Here is a 22758-nt window from a genome sequence, read left to right as displayed (position 1 = left end):
ATCATCTATAGCAATTGTGGGTGTTTTCTTAGGAGAGTTGCTCTAAAGGGATGTCATTGATGGCAGTGGCTGTATGCACAGTCTGAGATACACTGAGCTGAGTGCTGTAAAGGAGCCTGAGACTTTGTGTTTGTGCAAAGAAGCACCCTTGGCTGGTTTCTTTTAAGTGTTTTTTTTTTTTTTTCTTTTAATCAAAACCAGGATTGTTTCTGCACGTGTCGCCTGTTCTCTATTTCTCTTAAGTCAGTGTCCATTTACTTCTCCTTCTTTACAGTGCCTTGGCAGAGCTGAATCCCTCTTGAAACCAGGGAAGCCACCTCCAGTTAAAACTAGCTGACAGCAGAGGGATGAGGTTGAAGATGAGTGATGTCAAAGACATTTGTGTCCTACAACATTTGGCTACTGCATCCTTGAGAAGGCAGAACTCTGCAGTTGTAGCTGCTTGAGCAGGGCTCTGTGCAGAGCAGGTCACCCCTGGTGCAATGCTGGATGCACAGTGGATACTGGTAGCCCTGTGGATGCATTTTCTTTCTTAACCCACAGCAATCTGGACTTTTTGCTCTCACTTCATTGTTCCTTTGTTGAGCCATCAGACTTCCTGAACAAGCTGCACAAGTGAATGCTGGCAGATGTGTCTGTTGGAAAGAGAATGGTCTGGTAGCTGCCTTAGAGCTCTGCAAGTCCAGTTTCAGCTCCATGATCTGCTTACAGATCCCCTCTGAGAATTCAGTAATATGATTCAGTCTCTGTGCCAGTTTCCTGTCTTTTAAAGGACACTGTTGAATTTGGGTAGAAACTGAGGGTAAACATAGATCCAGGGAATGCTTCAGTAGAGTGATTGAAGGAGTAACGTAATGTGTAACCAGGATGTCTTTCTCTAATATTTCTGCACAGCCTAAATAGTATCCCTGAAGTGTTTTTCGCAGTCAGGGTGAGAAGATGAGCACTGTGGATGGGGAGTGCATGGTTGTGTATCATGGCTGTGATGCTGCTGAGCATGTGTGGGATCCCAGCGTGCATTGTCCCACTCTGATCACTGAGGATGTCTTGCCTTTCTGAGTGAAAGTGCTTGCTTGGACCTGGGACACCAGATGTTAGCTTGGGATCACACTCCTCACCTGGGATTTCACTAGCAGGTGCTACCATGTTCCTCATGTAACTTTGCCTTGTGTAGCCTCATCTGTTTAACTCCTCTGGCCTGCCTGTTGCATGTTGGCTTTCAGTATTTACTTTAGGGTCATAGTAAAGTCTTTCACCTTGCTTTCCAGATGTCACTGGGCAAAGTCCTTTTCAGAACCTGGCTCTTTCATGGCTGTACAGCCTACCTCAGAATATTTGCTGTCTCTGGTCTGTGAATGAATAAGATCTTTATAGGATTGACAGCTATAAAACATTCCTTCTGAACTCTGAGATGAAAGTGAGACATTTCCTTTCTCCTTCCAGAGAGCTCATCTGCTGGAAGAGGAGGGAGGTGGTTTCCTTTCCTGAGATGCAACTCCTATCAGGTATCATAGCAGTGGCTGTGGCACTCCAGGGCAGCCTGCTCTGATGCCTCATGCTGTGGGAAACTGGGAATGAAAGGCGACTCTGCCAAGAGGCTTCTGTCTGCATTGCTGGGAAAGCACACGTGGCTCCTATGGCAGTACCTGGAGCTCACTGGTGATACAGTCGAAGAGAAATAAGGGAAAATTAGGTTTGGGTTCAAATATTCAGATTGCAAGGATACTCCCTGGAGCTGATCAGCTTTCTTGCTAATGGCATAGCATGGAGAACAGCATAAAGAGTTTGTTTGGTTTTGCACTGCAAATACATAAGCCACCCTTGCTTTGGCTTCCAGCCCAGGGTGAAAAGGCTGGCTGATCACCCTGCTCTTTCAGTGTTGACAGCTGTTGTTGTCAGGGACAGATGTGACTTGGGTCTAAGATAGGGATAACAGTGTGAGTGCTTTTACTGGCAAGGTAGATTTTTAGGAGATAATGCAGTTTGTCTGTTGCACAGTTAAAGGGAAATGAGAAAGGCTTTTCTGTTCTCTTGGTGGATTTTTCTCAATTTTTTTCATATTGATTCCTCTGATGCCAGGAGATTTGCTCAAATATTCTAGCAGTTAACTGTCCTAGATTATATCTTTGGTTAATTCAGTTTCAAACCATTCCTCCTCATTCCAAAACCATTTATCTTACTAGCATGGAAGCAGGCAGTTCTGGGATACTACTGGTTCTGCAGATCTAAGTCTCTGTGTTTGATCCTTAAAAAAATGTTTTGGAAAGCAGAGCAAGAAAGCAGTGTAGGAATTTGGTGGGCAGATAAACTAAACTGCATTCCTGTTTCAGGCTGTTTATTCATAGCTTTAAGGCAAAAGTAGGCTATTTTTAACTTGCTTTTTTTCCCTCCATATTAACCAAAACAAATTTCCCTCTCGAAGGAGAGGGTGGAGTTGGGAGGAAGGAAGGGTGGAATTGAAACCATTTCATTAAATCAGTTTAAATATCATTAACACACGATTTTGTTTTTACATTACAGTTCTGAGCACAGAAGAGTCTCTTTACACTTTCCAAAGAGGGGAAGCTTTGTGTACAGAGGGGGTGAGTGAAGGCATTGGAGACAATGAAGTGGTTATGGAAAGCTTATGACTTTTGCTTGGGGTGAACTGTCAGGAGGGTAATGCAGCTCTCCTGACTCCTGGTGCCTGTGTTTTGATGGTTTGTGGTAAACTGCTTCTGAAGCAGAGAGAGCAAGAGCAGTTCCAGCAATTTCCTTACTAGGTAGATGTGACTCTGGCTGCAATTTCCATGATTACTGACTTCAGTGTGCTGCAGTAAGGGTGGCTGAATCCAGGACCTGTGGATCAGGTTTGTAGAAGGAAGAATAAATACTTCATACTTTGAGACTGAATGATAACCCAGGAGCTAGTGCAGAGTGTTGCTGCTCTCTGAATCTCTTGCACTTTGATGTTGATTCTTCAGTACCTTTTAGTTCTCCCTCCCTCTGTTGATAAGAGCTGAATGATCTTGACAGTGAAACATCTGAACACCAACCAGAGTTCACCTCTGGTGGTGGGGTGTAGAGCTCCTCACGCTGTCCTGTCTGACTGCACATGTTACTCAAGATTAGATCCTAAATGATCTCTTTTTGCAGTGTTTTACTCCTGCTGTGTGTTCTCTCACACTGTAGGAGAGCTGATGAAAAACAGAAGTTGTCTTTGTGTCTAAAGAAAATAAATAAAAACTTTCCTGGTTTAGAAATACACAGGAAACCTACCCCAAAACATGCAAACCCCTCTCATGCAGCGATAGCATGTTACCAAGTTACTGAACTCTGTGTGTAAGCTTAGACCTAGAAAGACAACCTGATTTTCCAAGCCTGAGTCCCAGGGAGGACTTCCTGCTCTTGAGGGATCAATGTGGGGCAGGAGCCCTTCCTGTAGACTCTTAGGTTCTCTCTCTATCTGCTTTCTTCTCCTTTTTGACTTCTCCCACAGGGGAGCTGCTCCAGGTCACAGCTACTTCATACTCTGATTTCTCTGACCAAAGCCAAGAGGAGTTTGTGGTTGGTTTATCTCATTTCTGCACCACGATAATCCTATGGTTTAAATGTCTCTTTGCATTTCTTGCAGCTCCCTCTCCTCAAGTGTGTTTGCAGGCAGTGATCCTGTCCTCTGTTGTGCTGTGTTTTGTCAGCTTAAGTCAAACTTTCCTGAGAGAGGCCTCTTAGTCTCACCAGCACTTCCATACACCTGATTTCAGTTCAGTAAATGGTCTTTGAATTTTGCTGTGACCAGCAGAACAACTCACAATAAATGTCTGGGAGCTGCTTGCATTAATGCTGATTTCAACATCTAACCATTAATTGTGGCTTGATTATAATATAAATATAAATATATATGTGTGTGTTTGAGCAGAATCCTCTGGTCTTGCTTTGAGGACTTCAAGTAATGGTGACTCTTTCTGTTCTTTCTGTATAAGGATAGTTCTGTCAATGGCTGGTTACTTTGTTTAACTAGGTACCTTAATTTGAATATGCTGCCTTCAGTCACTGCATCCTGAAATGCCTTTCCTTGTTAGTTTACAGAGGCTTTTGTTATCACAAATCTGATTTTGCTTAGAAGTGCTCTAATACTCGTAGGCTATGTAAAGCAATTAGTAAATTACAGTAGTTTGTATTTCAGAAATCAAACACTCTTATTCCAAGAAAAAGTCCCTTTAAAGGTGTGTTTGAGTATCCAAAAATGACTCTCTGTCAGCTGGCATCTCCAGATGACACTAGGCGCTGCATCAGCAAGAGTATATGCAAAGAATGAAAATAAAGTCCATTATTTATGACCCTCTCTCTGAGATTCCCTGGCTTATGTGAGAAAAGTGGAACTGCTTGGAAATACTTTGCTTCCCCCTGGATTTCTGGCTTCTTTGAAGGTTGTCTTGATCTTTGTGAGTAATCTTGGGTTTATACGTTTGATTTCATGCCAGAAAACTAAATCTTTCCGTAATGTGCATTCCTTCAGGCTTTGTATATCATGAAGATTTGAGGGATATCTCCCACTGCTTGGTGTAGTGCTGTTTTCCTTCTGCTGACACCAAAGCAAAGCAGGATGTGGTTGTGAGCAGGGCACAGCCTGCTGTGCACAGCGTCAGAGTTTGTTACCTGGCCGTGCTGCCTGTCCGTGAGCAAACTGCACAATTGCTCCCTGGGTCTGCTTTAAACTGGGGGCAGTGACACTGTGCCTGGCCCTGCTGAGCTCTTGGACTTCCTAAACCCTTCCAAAGACACTCTCTCTCACACCTTAGCCACTGGACTTACAGGGATGGTAGCAGAGGGCTGCTAGTGGAGATTAGCTTTGCTCCCAAAACCCACCTGATCTAGCAAGACAGCCCTCACTGCTGGGAATATTCCTTCTTAGGATGCTGGTCAGGGGGGGCTGTGATTTTCTTTTTCATTCTTTGTGCTCTCCCAATATCTGGCTTTTGTTCCACACGGTCTCTTGTAATATACTCTAAATTAGTGGCTTCTAACCTTTTTGGAATAACAAACACAAAGTTTCTGGCAGGCTGAGCTCCTTCTTTGTCATACATCACTGTTCTCACATTCAGAGTGCAGTAATATTGCTTATTGGAGAGGCTACAAATATCTTGCTCCTGTGATATTCTAATGGGGGAACCATTGTGTTGCTCTCAGCATAAGGACTGTTTTTCTTCTGCTTCACAGTGCCTTCCTCTAAAGTCTTGATTAAAGGTGCAGTAATACAAATACATTTGTCCTAAAATCAATTGAGTGTATACCACATGCCTTTTAAAAAAACCCCAAAACCCCAATGGATATAATAGATTCTGAATTCAAACTGAAATTCTACCATGAGAAAATTAATTGGTCTTTCCTTGTCTGTTGGAGCTTTAGTCCAGAGCTAAATGATTTTGGCAAAATAATTTCAGGCACTTAACTTTGATAATCATTATTTCATTTATAATTATTAATAAATCCTTTCACTATGACACGGTTTTGCCTTTAGAAAATGCCTGTGAGCCACTCCTGCTAGATTTGTCTGCCAGTATGTGTATATAATTTATCAGATATGTATGTTAAGAGAGTAGCTTTAACTTCTAAGAAGGTGTCTTTAACTGGGTACACCTTCTCTTAGATGACTGCCATCCTTATTCTCTGGGTATCCTTTACATCATTTAAAGACTATGATAAACTCAGCAATTAAAATAACTTGCCATACATCCCATTGTCATTGAATAATTTTTCACTTATGCAATTATAATGTCTTCTACTTTCTCTTTTCATGTTTTTCTGGAGGGAGAAAATGTTCTTCCGCTTCAAAAAGTATTCTTTTCCTGCTTTTTCACAAGTGGTGTTAGTTCATTCTGCATTACTTTTTCAGTCACTTGCTCTAGTCCTTTAAAACTGCAATTACATAATTCATGTAAATTTAGAAAGGGAAAGATGAAGATCTCTCACATCTATTTTTTTTCTCCTTCTTGGAAGCTAGGAAGAATTCAGGTTAGGATTCTGGCAAGTAATTAGCATTTGAAATGGAGGTTAAGGTTGGACAGTTTCTCACGTGTGATGGAGGAGATGATTCTGGAGTGTTTGTCTTTCACTGGGAAAAGTAATGTCTCAGTTTTAATAAAGGATTGGGTTTGACTCCTGAAGCAGCTTCCCCATAGCTATGTTTTAGGGTTGGGTTATTTTTTTTGTTTTTCCCTTTGTCAGAGGAGAAAGTCAGTGTCTAGTTTGCTTTGAATTGAGAGGTTAGTCAAGCCCTCTGTGTTGAACTAGAATGTGGGCAGGCAAACAGCCTCTGCTTTGGAATTAGGTCTGAATAAGGCTGATTTTGTTTGTATCACAGCAGTGTTCACAAGCCCCAGGTGGCAGCTCCTTCTGTGTAAGCACTGTGTGACTGCACGACAAGAAATGGTTCCTGATCAGAAGGCTTCAGCCCATGTGGGATAACTGGTCACTGTGTTAGTAAATGCTCCTGCCTAAATAGTCTTCATCCTGGCTGTGCCCAGCCCTTCCAGGTGGAGGGAACACAGTTCAGGTAGGAACTGTACTTTGTGCATACACAATGCACTCAGTCTGTGTAGAGTAGCTGTAATTGTTTCCTAGGTGTGAAGCTTGGGAAACATCCTTGCCCACAGGCTGCTGCTTTCCCTGAGTAGCCCCTGGAGAAAGACAGTGACCAGCAGTGGGCTGCTGGTGTCCTGGTGAAGGTGGCACAGTCCTGCCTGTGCTGTTCCCAGAGAATCCTTTGCAATTGAACAGGGAGAGGAGCTCTGGGCTGTGTGGGTTGTTCTTGCAGCCTGCTCCCACCCATCTGTGTTATGGGACAATTCAGCACCTGTCAGCAGAGAGATAAGGGAACAGCTTAGGGTTCAGCTTTTATTAGGGGCTTGTCAGTTTGGGCTATATGAGCTCTTCTGCCAGGCTGTATATTAGGACATTTGCAGGCTACATCATTAAGTTCTATTTAAGGACTCATTTGCCTGGTTCACTTTAGAAAAAGGTTGTTTTAGCAGAAATCTGGGGCTTATCATCTTCCCCTCTGCTCCTGAAATCTGCGTTTAAACCCAGGATTAGGAGGTGATGGACAGCTCTGATGACATGAATCTAAGGGATAATAATTCAAAACTGTCAGTCTTGTGAATTTTCCTACAGTGCTTGTGAGCATCACTAAGATCTATTTGTATCAATCTGTAGGCTCAGGAATAGTGTTGCTTCCACTTGCATTTTCCTTGCATTTCAGAGGCTATGTCTTCAACTATAAGGGCTGCATCTTGATCCATTTTAAATGGTAACACAGATTGCATAGAAGCCTGAGACTTGTACTTGCATTCTCCAGAGTAAGATTTCCAGTCATCATAGTGAGAAGTGGATTAATTGCTGCAAACTCCATGTGTGTACTTGAATCTCATCTCTGCAGTGATTTTGATGCTTTGAGCCCACCATTAGCTTCAGATGCCTATAGCCCAGCTGTCTGCCCCTGACTGACTGATATGGGCTCTCCTTCCAGGCAGGAAAGGGAAAGAGATATTTTAGAACATAGTTCATCTGACCCTGCTTTAGCCAACTGCTTTAGAAACAGATGAATCTTGTCCTGCAGGTGACTGTTTCTCTCCACTGACTGTAGTGTCAGATGTTGATGTCAACATTTGCTGAAATGAATCCTGTATGAGATATGTCCAGTTTTAAATGTAACTGATCAGGCATTTTCACTGAAGTGTAGTTCCCAGCCGGCAAACACGTCCTGGTGCCCAGGGAGCTGGTTGTGTGCTGTAACTTTCTCTACTTTCATTCTCCAGCTCTTTATCTAGAGAATGAAAATTATTCCATCATGACAGGAACACTGGCCTTTAGAAAGCTCCTTTTATCTACACAAATACTTTCTGCGGCATTTTTCCACTTTTGCTTATCCATCTTAGAGCTGGATTAACTTCAGAAAGACCTTGTATGGAACTCTGAGGCACATTTATTTCTTTGACCAGTAAATCAGTATTATAGTTTCCTGGGGCCTGGAAAAGAGGGTATTATTATGGAGTTATACTAAGTCCACTTTCCTGAATGTTGAGTTTCCAAGGAAAAGATATAAATCTCCCCTGTGCAGGAGAAGAAGCTATATGAAAAAGACTTCAGGTGCCTTAGTCTCTTTGTGTTTATGCTTGCTTGCCTTTCTTTTCTACTTTCCTCCCTTTCCTCAGGTGTTGCTATATATTACTTAATCTCCTTTGAGGTAAGTATAGCTTCTCTGTCGCTGTGTGGAACACATTAGTATTCAGAAGAGCCTTTTCTGTGTCAGAGCCAATATTTTGCCTCTTTGTAACCCTAACCTTCTTGGAACTCTCCAGCTAATATTTTTCTTTCCTTCTGTCTTTTATTGACTGTGGTACATTGAGTATTGCTTCCCTCCCCAGTAACTTTTTTGGTTTTGGCTCATGACTAATACATCCATTTTATGAAGGCATGAAGCCTATTTACAGAGGAGAGGAAAGCAAAGCTGGTTGCAGGGGCTTGATGGAAGTGACAATAAGGAAGCACAGGCTCCCAAGTCATGTGTTTTGTACAGATGAGGTCTAGCATGCAGCAGAGAGGCACAAATTCTGTGGCTCCACAGGATCCTTCTGGCTGTGTCCAGTCTGTGTGGGAAGAGTTGGGCTGAGGTTTGCTGGCAAGGGTTGAGGTGAGCAGAGGGGGTGACAATGCGGTTCCATCCCCTGTCTCATGCCAGAGGAGAGGACATGCCAGCTGTTTTGCATCTCTGTGTCTCTTCCCCACCATTCTTTGTCTGCTTGCACTGCAAACTGTGTCAAAAAGAAAATTTATTCCTCCAATGCCAATACAAAACACAGTGTGTGGAGCTTTGCATCCTGTCCCCTGCTCCCCTTTATTTTCCTTTCCTCTGTGTTCTGCTGTCATTTTAGGAGACACTGAAGGAGTCCCAGTAACTGAAGCTAGTTCTCACATAACTTTTCTCCCCTTCCCTCCCCTCCCCTCCTCACTGTAGTCATATAGCCTTGACACAATCTCATTGTATGCATGTTTTAGAAGGAATTCTCATGGCATGTAAGGGACGAGGGATGACTTACCTGCTTTGCAAATGTTTATCATCATCTTCACATGTTGAAGCTCTCAAATAATTTCTGCCAAGATCTTCTCATCCACAGCAGATTTTTGGACCACAGAACTGACATATATGGGGCATAATAGTCTGTGTAGGAAGACCTGGGGAGTTTTCTGGTGTGGAGAGGGGGGGTCTCACTGGATGCTTTGGTTCTGGTTGGGATCCCCTGAAGTTCTAGGGAGATAATACTTTCGGTTGCCAAAGTATTCTAGTAGTGAGGGATTAAGAAAAGTAGGCAGCTGATTGTGGCTGTAAGGAAAAACATTTTTTATCTGTTTGGGAATATTATTCCAGATCACCCTTCCTTTTGTCATAGATTAAATGTGGTTGTAGCTTCTCTGCTTTCATCTGACATGCTCAGGGCCTGAATTGCAGACCTGTGATTCAGGGTTGCAGACCAGTGTTTTAAGTGTCTGTTCTGGCATCTCACTAGCAGAGTTGTCTTGTTCACAACTGGTCTCTTAAAAGATGCATCTAACTTGTCACATTTAGGCCACCAAGTTGCTGGTTCCGTCAGTCAGTGTTGTTGGTTATTTGCAGTGAATTCCAAAACACACCTTCAAATAACAATTTTTTTGGGCAATCCAAATTTTGATAACTCTCAGGCTTCTCTATAATTTGCAGATGATCTAGTCTCAGGTTTGCACCTTCCCTTTGGTATTTTCCCAGCCTTTTGTTGTCCAATCAAAACTGGTAATGGTCACCCATAAGCTGTTCAGAAACTTTTGATTCTCTGCTTTAAAAGTGCTGTAAATCTAGTTCATAGATGACAAATCTGGTCACCTAGGCAAATAAACAAAAACAATCAACACACCAGAATTTTTCAAGATGAGGTAGAGCTCTGACAGGAATAGAGGAGTAGGAGAGAGTTGGTGGTGGGGAAATCTGACAAGTTAATTTATTTTTGGTGTTTTAATTGGATTGGTTGGGAGACAGAAAGAAAAGCTGGTGCAGGAGACAAGAGTCATGGAGTCCTGGGAAAGGGGAGCAGGGAAGGAACTGTAAACATGACCAGCAAAATAATCCACTTTGTGTGCAAAGTCCATTTAAATGTAAATTACCCAAAGTGATTTTTAGTGGAATTTTTTATCAGCACAGTGTAGAAAGACAGAATTATTTTCTCCCTTGTTTAAATATGTGATGCAGACAGCTGTAGAGAGCTATAAACATCCCTCATCTCTCTACCTCCTCCCACCTACTTCTTTCCTTTAGGCTCCTTGGAGCTGTTCCCTGCAGCAATGCTTCCAGGTAGTGACAGTGTGGATGTTCACTTCTGTCACCAGAGCCCTGTCAGGGCCAATTAGCATCCTAATGACTGGCATGTTCCATCTTGGCAACGTTCAGTCTGTGCTCTGCACCAGGGGACCTCTCCTCTTAAGAACCCATCTTGTCTCATCTGGACCGTCCTGGTCACAGAAACCTGTAAAAAAAAAGAGAGAGAAGAAAATTTCCATTTCATCTTGTCTTCTGAGTCCCAGGGGCTTCAGCACTGAGCAAATATACTGTCCTTTGTTTTTGCTGAAAATGATGAATCTTGGCTTCAGGGAGGGGAAAAATATCAAACCACTGCTCTTACAGGTACTGAGGACTTTGGGCTGAAGCTTCAATGAGGCAAAGTAATGCAGTTCTTGTTCTTCAGAGCTTTTTTGAATGAGAGCAATCAAAGACCAGCCACATAGTCTTTAAATATTGAGTACCTGGCCGGTAGGAGGACTAAAATGGTACTTTCCTGAAATTACTGCTGCCTGTTGTTTGGTGGTCTGCTGCAAAATCCACTTCAGTAGCATCTGCTGTCAAAACGGTGCTTTTGTTTTTCAATCAATCTAGAGCTGAATGCAGTGCAGGGATCTTTTGGTTGCACAGGCCAGGGCATGCAGGTGAGGAGATTTAGGGGAGGTTTCACAGCAACTCCGTGCATAGTGGGAGTACAGGGTGCCCCTCAGCACCCTTCGTCAGTGTGGAGGTTGTCAAGGCTTTGTACTCTGCTCTGCCAGACTGGAAGAGGAGCATCTCTAGCAGCAGCAGAGCTAAATGCTGCAGTATTAAATCACCCCATCCCGGTGCTGGGTTTTATTGTTCAGTGACAGTGTGCTTTCAAGACAAACTCACGCATCTATCCTGATTTTCAGCCCTGAAAGTCACTGTTTCTTTTTGTTAATATGGCACTGCTGCCCAATCCTGCCATGCCCAAGCTCTTCAGTGGCTTAAATGCAGCGCTCTGATGCCAAGACCAGCTGGTTGGCACAGCTGGCACAGCCAGACTGGCTCATCTGGAGGGAGAGGTCAGCAGTTTAATGATCCTTAAGAGGAGCCAAATCAGTGGCAGTGCCAAAGAGCAGCTGAAGGGCAGTGTGTTACCATGGCTGGACTGAAGCTGCATTGGGGAGGATCGCAGTTTATGGGGCTGTGGAGGTGGCACCTTGCACTGGTAACAGAACACTGTACTACTTGAACTGGCATTGCTAACATTCTGAGGACAAAAAACAATTTCTTCCCTGCAGGAAATATTGAATGTGAATGCTGGAGAGTGAATGAGAATTATTATTTTTAAGGTAATAACTATTCTTAAAACACACACAAAAAATAGCCCTGCCATCCCCTAGCCCAGTGTGTAAGGCTGAAAGACAGCACATTAACATATCCACATGGTGCATATGCTATTTTTAACATTGCTGTGAGAATTTTCCTGAATTTTTGAATGGTGTTTGCATTTACTATCAGAATGCTGTCATATTCCTATCATGACTTTTTAAATCCTGAACTTGATGTTTTCATTGATCTTCTGCAATGTCACAAGAACTGGATGGCCAGGAAGGCTGCAGGTACATAGACAGGAGCACTGTGTTTGTTCAAGTACTTGCCTGCACCTCTTGTCTCTTCTGGATGTGTCCCCAGAAGACCTAAACCTGTGCCCTGGAGCCTTTCCTCAGAAGTGCCACCTTGAATGTCATGGTTTCTGCTTCAGTCTGGTTTGTAGTGCACTGAGCCAGCTCTCATGCATGAGGTATAGTAAATCAGCAAGGCTGACTAACTGCATGCTCACAAAGTACCCAAACAGAAGCCCTCCTAAAATGGCCCAATAATTTGAATTCTTCCTTTTGTGGTCTCTTTTATGTGCATGATTTAGTTTGTAGATACTTCTGAGACTGATGCCCTCTGTCCCTCCCTTGTGGGTCCCTGAGCATCCCCAAATCTGACATTTTAGGCATCACACAGTCATGATATGCTGCTTTCCCAGGGCATCTTGCATTAAACTCTACTGAAGGTCACACTTAGTTTTTCTTAAACATGGAGGCCAAAAATTTAAGATAAAACATAGCCTCTAATAAAAGTGTGATTATTGTGTCATGATCTCTCTTGAGAAGCTTAGGTGCTTAGTGAAATGTCAAGTATTAGATGAAATGGAGAGAGTTGGCAGAGCTGATGTAAAAGATGGATAACAACAGGGCAGATTTTCCCACATTAGTCTGTCTGTATTCTAAATCCTTACCCAGAGCTGTTCTACCTCTCCCTTCAGAGTGAGGAACTAACCAGGTTTCTGTGACCTGTTTAACAAGAGAATAGTGCCCCGCTGCTTTCCAAAATGTGTATGGGAAGAGAGCATGTAAGCTCCCAGGCAAGGGTTCAGGGGTCCTGACTCAGATTTTTGGCAACTAAGCACACCTATCACCTGGAAGCCAGAGGCTGGTTAGTTGTCCATGCTGCAGAGAGGGGCAGAGCATAGCATGAGCCAGCCTTCCTGTCCCAGTGGAGCTTCAGAGCCTTCAGAGCCAGCTGGTTTCTTAGGACTGGAGCCAGAGGCTGAGAGTTAAGGATTTGGGACTGAGGCTCGAGGGTGATCCCCAACTGCCCAGGAGAACATAAATCTCATTGGTGTGATTATAGACATATCTGGTGTGGCCAAATCTGCAAAAATCATATAGATCTCCAACTCCCAGTGATCTTGAGAGGATTAGATGCCTACATGACTTTGTGTGCCAAAACTGCCTGCTTCACTTCTTCTTTTGCAAAATCAATAGAATACCACATCTTCTTTTTACTTCCCAGTCTGGCTTTGTAAAGATGCAAGGCATTTATCCTGAGGATTTGTTTCTAAATCAGTGGGGACATGCTCTCAGTTGGGACTCTGATCACAGGGTAATTATTGCTTTATGTCAGGGTACAGAGCTGTCACACACAGTTTTCTGCTCAAGCACATAGTCAGACATCAGTCTGCAGCTCAAATAGGGTCAAACCAATAATCTGAGAACTTGGTGGTTTTCTGTAGTGCAGGACAATTCCCAGAGATTAATGTAAATGTAAGAGCCTTTCTAATGGAAGCAAACTACAATGCTGTGATTGCATTAGATGTTTCAAATGGCTCTGTAAAGACTTGTCAACTATGTATTTTTGAAGCACATTTATTCTTGGTACAGCTTAGATCCTAGCTCAGTGATGAATTACTTTAAACTTTAAAATGAACTCCTTGTCCTGATGTCAGGATCTATTGTAATCTAAAGGTGACTTGTGAGAGAAAACAAATATTTATTTGGCTTGTGATTTTTTTTCATCATACAGAAGGTAAAAAGAGCACAGAGAGCAGACACTTCTTGAAAGCATCAGTGGTGGCTGAAGGAATACTAAAACAAAAAGCATTTCCAAATATCAGATCCATGTAGTTCTTTCGGACTTGTAAAATTTCTTTCTGATTGAAGTTCCTTTTCTTTCAAGTCCACTTCAATTAAACACTGGAGAAAAACCTCTATATTTGTTTCAGAGTTTCAATATCCTTTCCAGGTAAAGTGCAGGAGCTTGCAGTGTCTGTTCCCAGGATGCTTGTGGAGGAGACTTGCAGTTGGCTATGCCAGTTACAAAAAGCTGGATGCTAAAGAGGTAGGAAATGGAGAGCTTAGGGTTAAATTTAAAACTTTTCCAAATACTTGGAAGGAAGAAAGCTGTCATCTTCTTGCTACTCACAAAACTCATCTTTTCCAGTTGCTAAGACTGATTTTAATCCCAATTGCGGTCTGTATTTGTCTGTACAAGTTGTTTTTTACCAAGTGACTGATAGTGTCTTGTCTCAGCATCATGCTGTAAATCCAAATCCACGTGAACTGATATGATAGCTGATTTTTGTCTGGAAGCAAAATATCTACTCTAGCATTTACATTTTTTGAGTACAGACTATGGTGTTTTGCTTATATCCCACTCTACCCTTATGTTTACTTCTTGTTTTCACTCATTCTGTATCTGTATTTAAGGGGTTTTGATCAATCTCTCTGGAGTTAACTGCTGTACCTTGTGTTTATTAGGATAAATGTTTTTTCAGCAATAATCTTGATTAGCAATAATGAATTAAAACCTTCTGCTTGTGACTTACTGCATTTGTGGTCTGCATCATTCCTAGTGTGGCATCATGGCATTGTATTTGGACAAAGCCTTTTCATGAGGGAAATTTGGTCTCTGTCTGCCTTTGAGTTTGGGCTTGTTGTGGGCAGAGCTGTGGTGACAAATTCGTGGTCTATCCAGCTGTAAGAGCCCCTAGGTTATCCATAGCTTAAATCTGTGGGTGCAGCAGGTTGAGGGGACTTGTGAAAAACAACTGTGTCAGCACACACACTGTAACCTGCTGGATTTACTGTAACCTACTGGTGGATCAGATACCCCAACCAGTCACTTCTGTGTTGCATTTCAGGGTCTGGGACTACTGTGGGAAGCAGCAGTTCTGCAGTGGGTTTGTGTGAAGTAGAAAACAGAACTGCATTTGGTGTGGCATAAGCAACAAGTTGCTTTTCTGTTAGAATATATTCACTCTCTGTTTTGAGTACTGTCAGTTGGCTGCAGATTTGTTGTGAAGTAGTATAATGTACTTAAACATTGTGGCCAGCAAGGAGAGGACTTCTGAGCTTGGTTTTGGGACCAGTGTATAAAGTCTTTGTGCCAGGGTTCTGGAATAGGATTGGTAGCAGGATTGTCATGCACTCTGGATGAAGGGGTGTCAAGATACCATAGTTATCTCACAAGGAGCTGCAGGAAAGATGGTACTTCTGTTCTCAGGCTGCTTGAGCTGTGTCTCATTCTGACCACGGAGTCTGTAGAGCTGGATGGACTAATTCCTAAGCCTCGCCCTGTGCAGCCCTGGGTGGCTTGGGAAACAAATGTGTAGTGTGGGGTAATAGTGGCCAGAACACGAGTTTTGAGGACCAGGCTCTATTGTTGCAAATTAGATGAAAGTAGGTTGGTTTCTTTTCTGTGCCTGGGAGGGACAACTACTTAAATGTTGTGACTGGCTGCCTGGAAGGCAGCTGTGCCCTTCTGGTCCATTGTGGCTGGCTGACTGCAAGCTCAGGCAGTACTTAAAATGCAATCCTCCCAGGACTGCCAGGGCACAGTTCTACAACAGTGATCTGCAAAATGTCTGGTTGTGCAGTTCATTCTGGCCTCTGTGGCTCCCGAGACAGTTCATTGTCTGTCAGAGCTGTATGTTTTCTCCCTGTTCCAAAAATGTGGTTACAAATACTGTGTTTCTGGCTTATTACTTTGAACATTTTTTCTGCCAATTCACAGGGCTTCCTTTTCCACCACCCAAGTGCAAAACACTCATCTTCGTTGTCAGCTCTTCCTAGCCTACCCTGCCCTGTGTATCTTGTCCTGTGCAGTGCTGAGACATCACCCCCCATCTGCTCTGTCAGCCTTGAGTCTTCATTTGTCATGCAGCTCTGAAAAATCTCTTTCATGTTTTCTTCAGTGTCACATCTGGCAAGAGGAGCTCTACTTAAAGGTCACCAAAACTGACAACTTTTCTCATTCTCAGTCCTCCCATAGCACTCTCCTGTGCCAGCAGCAAGCTGGGAGATGTGAGACAGCTGCTACATGGAGAGTACCTGCAAAGCTCAAGGGAGGAGCTGCTGAGTACAGAACTGCCCGTGTCCCCCTTTCTTTGCCCATGGCAGTACTGCCTTGCTGCCCAGGGAGGATTGGGGTGTGGAAGGCGGGAGAGCACTGCCTGCTGGGGCTGCCCTGCTCCCTGCTGAGCCGCTCTGCTCCAGCTCTTCCAGCAGAGGCAAGGCTGCCTCTGCTCCTCAGCCTTAAGGGAGGGGTGTCTTCCTAATGAGCTTTGAGTGGGAGGTGATGCCATCGTCACAGGCTCCTTCACCAGTCTCCCTCACAGCTCTGTGAATCCCCCCAGGACAAGTCCTTTAGGAAAGGGACAATGTCCTATAACTTTGTGCCCATTAGATGCTTACCAAAATATGCAGGAATGCCCAATAATTCCTTCACTACTTCCAATGCTGGTAACTGTGAGCTTGTTTAAGGTCTGTGCTTCTGTCTGGCATGGAGAAGCATAGTGACGTTTGTGTTTTGCACAAGAGGGAGCATGCATTCCTTCAGCAGTGAAAAAAATAGTGCTGGCTGTGGGTTCAGTACTAACAGCAACCAAAGCCCCCCTCCAAAAGAGAATTTTTCTCTGTTCCACTCCCTTGGTAGACAATTTTATGGGCTTTTTGTCTCATTATGTTTTATTTGCCCCAGTTGTTTGTATATATAAAGAGACTAAAGTAGAATTACTGAATGAAGTCCCCAATGTTGAATCTTTGTGTTTCTCATGTATGCCTTCACATGGATTTTTAAAAAATCTCTGTTTATAAGACACTGTGTATTGTACCCTCTCCCAGTGGTTGCACTCCCCCAGAAGAGCTAGAATGTGCTCGTAATTATTTTTCCTTAACTAACTGTAATTCTGTTCTAACCTGGGAACTATTTCCTTTTTGTGTGGCCAAACACTACATGCAGCTCTGTTATTGATATATGTGCATCACAACTAAGGGTCTGATTGAGAATCTGCATGGCACTGTGAATCTTTCATTGATTTTTTTTTTTTCCCATAGGTTTTGACTGTACCTCTAATTATCTACAGTTCTCGATGAATCTGTGCTGCTCTGTTTACTTTGCTTGATAAGATAAGGATCATTCTGTTCCTTGGTGAGATGTATTCCCAGGAGCCTTCCTTTTTTTCACCTGTGCAGTGATCACTTTATATTTTAGCAGCCTGATGCTAATAAGTGCTGCAGCATTAGCTGTGCCTTGGAGACAAAGCCACTGTAATACAGCCCTGATGTGCCCGTGGGTTTTACATGTTCCTCTCAGCCACGGTGGGTGACTCTGGCTGCCCTTAATTTACATCAAAGCTCCCCCAATGCCCTGTTTGTGAAGGGGTGACATGGCACTCTGTACTTTGCTTATCTTGTTCATCTCTTATGGTCCTTCCTTGTTAATCCCTACTTGCTATAGTGAGTTTTCACTGTGCTCCTCTTTACCTTTAGTCCCATTGATATTTTTGTGGCTTCTTTCTGTATATGTTTGGCTTTTCTATTCACATTTTTACCAGCGGTTTCTATTCTTGCCTTTGTGGATGTCACTTTCTATCTTACTCCTTGGTGTTTTACAGCTTTTTTTCATCTCATGTGGCACTGGACAGGCAGCCAGTCCTCCCCTGAGGAGGTGAGTGGGTCCTTTGGATGTGCATCTTGCTGAACAAAAATCATCAACTCAGTCCTCCCTGGCAGCTGGGAGGAGGATTATGGGAGCAGGATTTGTGTCAGGATGGTTCACTGACGTGGTCACAATTCAGGCATTTGGTTAGGTTGGTGTTTATGGGAACAAACTGCAGCTTGGTGAGCCTGAGGAACCAAGCAGCTAGACCAAAGGAAAGACATAGAACTGAGAGGCAGTGACATGTGCTTTGTACCAAGATTACCAAGTCCTTGCTCCTGTTTTGAACACAAGTGCTCAATTTCTGCAGAATCTGAATTTTATCTGTAGCTCCACATTAATTTATTGCATTCATGTATTGAGCTGTCTGTGTTCAGTATGTTGATTGAATGGAGAGATGATGTAAAAACATGAAGTGTTCTGGAAAGAGATTAAACTGTTTCCTTGTTCAGTATTTCATATCTCTCTATCAGCCATGAAAATTGAAACTGGAAATATTAATAAATTAATTGACACATTTCCTACTCTCATTGTAATGATACAGCCAATCCACAAGCAGTCATATGATGAGTCATATCTTCAGAAGCTGGAGATATTTTTTAAATCATGAGGTTATTTCCCAGTATTGGCTTTTGTTTTTAATTTGTCTTCTGCTTTGTGAACATTTATGCTTCTTATTAGCAGGCTTTCTTCTGCAGTCAGGAGGAGCAGAAACTTAGTTTGTCCTTTTTTTTTCTTAAAATGACAGAGCACTTATGCTCAAGAGTAGGCCTACAATAATAGTAAAAACTGACATTTCTACAACTTCCTCTGTGTTCTTTTACTTGTGACGTAAAGCACTTTAAAGATTCAGCTTTCTGTGACAAGCAATGAATAATGTTAATTGAAGATTTTTTTAAAAACATTATAGTTGGCATTTTCCTCCTGCCCTGTTCTTTCTCTCCCCCTCTCCCCTTTTTGCCAAATTTAGAAGTTGTTATAACAACACCAGCCATTGTTTTCTTGGTGTCAGTGACCATGGTGCTTTGGACAGGAAACCTTAGAAGGATAAATTCCTGAAACTTCCTCAAAGATCTTGTTGCAATTTTTTTGCCCTAGTTCAGCTATTTGTGTGGGAGGATTATTTTCCTAATGTTTTTGATGGCTGCTTTAGAGCTCTAGTACTTTACTAGGGCCTGATAGTAATAAATCACAATGTTGTTATAAAAAAAATCACAGTAGCCAGATTGAAAAGCACTTTGAAGTGTTGTAGTTACTTTCAATACCGAGTGGCCAGGTGATAAAATGACAGTTAAAATGAATCACCCCTGAATGCAAAGTATTGCATGTGAAAAGAAAATAACTTTCTTCCCTTCCCTACCAAAAATCTCACAAAGTGAAGGTAGTGATGATGAGTCATACCTCAACTAACGCTGCCTTGGGAAAGTTGCTCCTAATAAGTCTTTGGAAGAGTAAGCACCGTGTTCAGAAGTGATTAAAGAGGCAAATAAAATGAAAGATTTTTTTTCTGCTGTGTGTGAATTCATCAATTTCTAGACTCGTCAGCCTGGAAAAGAGGTAAATGAGAGGTCGCAGGAAAAGGCTAATGAAATCATGACGGAAAAAGAGAAGATAAATTAGGGAATGAATGTTCACCTTCTCATAAATAAGGCATTGGGAACTATCCAATTAAATAAGAAGTACATATTAAGTAAATGAAAATATATTTTGCTGTGACATGGAACAGAGCTGTGGAACTTATTGCTACATCGTGTTGTTGGGTGTAAAAGCATACACAGACTGGAGAGATTTATGGGCTGTAAAACAGAATAGATCAACCCCAGTCTCTAGCTGAGGAACCATAAGCTTCTAATAGTCAGCTGGAACTCTTTAAGGAAGGGAAATGTACATCCTTCTTAAGAATGTACCGAGAGGAAGGTAATGCTGCCTTCTCCAAGCTTCTGACTCCTATCATCTTCACTTCCATGTTCCTGTGAGGCTGGTTTCTTGTGTTGTGTGTGAGTCTATGTATCTGAACAGCCCAGAGTCACAGGAACACATTCCATTCCTCTTCTCTTCATATAAGTGTGCATGTTTTTCCTGGAAAGCTGTTCTCTGTAATTGGACTGCATCTGTGTTATTTCAGAGAAACGGGATCTTGATGCAGATTACGTCGTGCAGAAAAATCCACAGCTGAGGATGCACTGAGGAAAATCTCCACTAGTTGTCACTCGATCCCCATTTTAAAGCTGACTTCCAAGACCAGTTCGAGCTTCTTGCTCTAAGTATCATGTCCTGGGCCCAATAGCAAATATGCTGGGACAGGTTTTGCCATGGAGTCTCTCTAAAATGTGGTGATAGGAATAAGTTTAAATCCAAGAGATGGCAGCCCATGAAAGTGTTGTTCTGTGGGTTTTGGCTTTCTAAATAATTGCCCTTAGCAGGGCGTTGTCCAGGGTCGGAGTAGTGAGTGGCACAGTGTGGGAACTGCTGTCCACATTCTGCATGCCAGCTCCTCCCTCTGGAGAGCTGATGATCCTGATGGACACATTCCCTCCAGGAGAACAAGTTACAGAAGAGTGAAAAGAGGGGTATGGTGGTGCCAGGGTTGGCTTGTGGTCAATGTTTTCTTGGGTTAGCAGGACTGAAAAGGATTGTGGCGAAAGGGTGCCAGCAGTGATGAAGAGGAAGGGGCTTAGTAGAGGTATTTTTCAGCTTATTCCCAGGATGGTTTTCTTTCTCTGGTTTCATATTGAGCTAGCACCTGGACTTTTAACTTTAAGAAGGTAAACTCTCTCACAACTCCATGTTTTGCCTCTTTGTGTTTCTATGGTCCTTGTATTCAAAACCAGCATGAGTTTATGAAATTTACATTTTTCTCAAACTTGATAAACATCTTTTTTCCTCTTCTGTCTTTAGCTCCCCCTGTTACAGGTTTAGTTTTGAAGCTCATGTGTTTTATTGTTTGTGTTAGAGTAGTGTTGTGTTGAACAAATCATGTTCTGCACCGGTTGGTGCTTGATGCTGTGAAGAGAGGAAGGAAGAGCTACTGGTTGTCTTGAAGAGTTTGCTCTCTGAGTAAATCACAAGAAAATGGAAACATAATACAATTCAGGCTTTTAATTCTTTGTTATATTTGCAAGGTACTAGTCAGTGATGGAGCCTGGCAGCAAGAGGACTCAGGATGTTCTGTACCCTGCTCCCACGTGCTCACTCTGTAAGGACCATCACATGCTCTACCATGTGTACACTGGAGGGAACACAGAGCAAAACTGCTGTGGCTGGGAAGGTCTGACATACTCTAGTTCCTACAAATCAATTGCTGTTTCCAGTCTCTCAGTGCTTGAGTAGAAGCAAAGCTTGTTTGAAAGGGAGGAAAACCCCAACAAACAACAACAAGAAACCAAACAAAAACCAAACCGACCACAACTAAAAATTGCCCCCCAATTCCACACACAAAATAAAATCCCTCCCATTTTTCAGGATTTAGAGATTTCCTTTTTAAAGCAATGAAACAGAAAGAATTTGTTTTTCAAACTCTTGTTCACTGTAATGGTAAAAGTGTTGTCCTTAGTTACTGCTATAAAATTTGATTGAAAGTGTTCTGCAATCCATTCTCCTCTTCTCTTGAAAGGAGTAAAGAAAATCAGCTCAAACTGAATTGCTTTCAAGGCGTTTGTTCCAGGTTAGAGAATGTGTCCTGCTCCAGCTACCTATTTCCTTTGAAATAATTATATTTTGGAAATACTGTGAGCCCAGGCCACCAAAATCAAGGGGACAAAGTTCTGTTTGAGACCAATGGGCAGGGTGTTCATGCATTTGTGTCCCAAGACTTACTGTGTTTTATTTTTATACTGAGAAAAGACGTGGATATTTATTTGCATGACAAATTAATATCTTTTAATCTCTATTATATCAGCTGATAATTTGATTGCTTTGTTGAAACTTTTATTACACATCTTTGTCTAATATTTTCTTCCTCCTTTAATTTTCTAAAAGCCATTTGAAAACCACGGAGATTAGGCAATCCCTTCCCCCACATCTTCCATTTTAAATGTAGGGGAAAATAATCAGAAACTTCTCATTGCTCTTGATTGCCTTTTAATTATTTTATGCTTTAATTAAGTCTCACCATTCCTCATTAAGACTATTGTTCAGGAACTGTTTTAGTAATCCTGCACAAGCAGCATCTGTGAAAGCTTTTGGTGGCTGTTGCCTTGCAAAGGGGAATTTTAACTTTTAAAAACATGTAGCACATGATGAATTTTGGTGCCCTGTGTCTCCTGGGGAAGCTGTGGTGCAAAAGACAGAACCCCAGATTTATAGAATGCCTAGGAAACAAGTTCCTGAGGCTGGAGCGGCCTTGCCTGGAAATAATAGTTGTACTAATAAAGTGACCATTTTCATGGTTTATGCAGGACAGTTCAGAATCTGTATTAGCCAATTTGATGGTATTCTTGATCCAATCCTCTTTGTAATAAAATTAGAGGTGCCAGACAGTGACTTCTTAGGTGCTGACATCATTGTCTCCTCTGGTAGCAATAAGTCTGAGGCAGGGGTCAGTGTGTTGGGCTGCAGGAGACAGCTCACACCTGCCTGCCTGCATGGTGGGAGAGGGGGGAGCTGCTGCCAAGGCCAGAGATGCCAGTGCTCCCTGTGACACCCGTGTAAGGACACCTGGAGGGTCTCTCTCCTTCAGCTCAGTCCCTGACTCTTCAGCTGCTGCACTGAATTTCATTCTACTGCTGCTAGACCTGGAGCTCCAGGGAGAAAGTCCTGGGTCGCTGTCCATGCTAAATTGAGTAACTACAGCTGAGAGTAAGTCTGAACTGCAGCTGCTTAACTAAATTTAAAGTTTAGGGATCACATTAAAGAAGTTTGAGGAGCAGCAAAGTTTTCCAAACAAGGTCCATGCTGTGGGAGTGCCTAGATAACTTGGTAGCAAGGTGAAAGAGGCCTGGGAAGTTGCAGTAGCACTGTGGGAGGTTTTACAAGCTTGTACACTATACTGAATGCGCTTTTAGTTTGCAGATTTGTCAAATGAAAGCGTATCTCCATCTGCTGTAGTTAAACTCTCAGTGGAATGAGCCTCCATCTCTTTGGCTGACACCTGTAGAACATCCTGCTTTTGCCATAAAACTCATGTAGGTAACTTAGCTCAAGGGATTGCCATGAGCATGGTATAATTTGGTTGA

The sequence above is a fragment of the Ammospiza caudacuta genome, chromosome 6 (genome assembly GCF_027887145.1).
Source record: "Ammospiza caudacuta isolate bAmmCau1 chromosome 6, bAmmCau1.pri, whole genome shotgun sequence".
Taxonomy (NCBI): Eukaryota; Metazoa; Chordata; class Aves; order Passeriformes; family Passerellidae; genus Ammospiza; species Ammospiza caudacuta.
The sequence above is the reverse complement of the archived record's forward strand: the minus strand, read 5'-3'. Positions refer to the sequence as shown.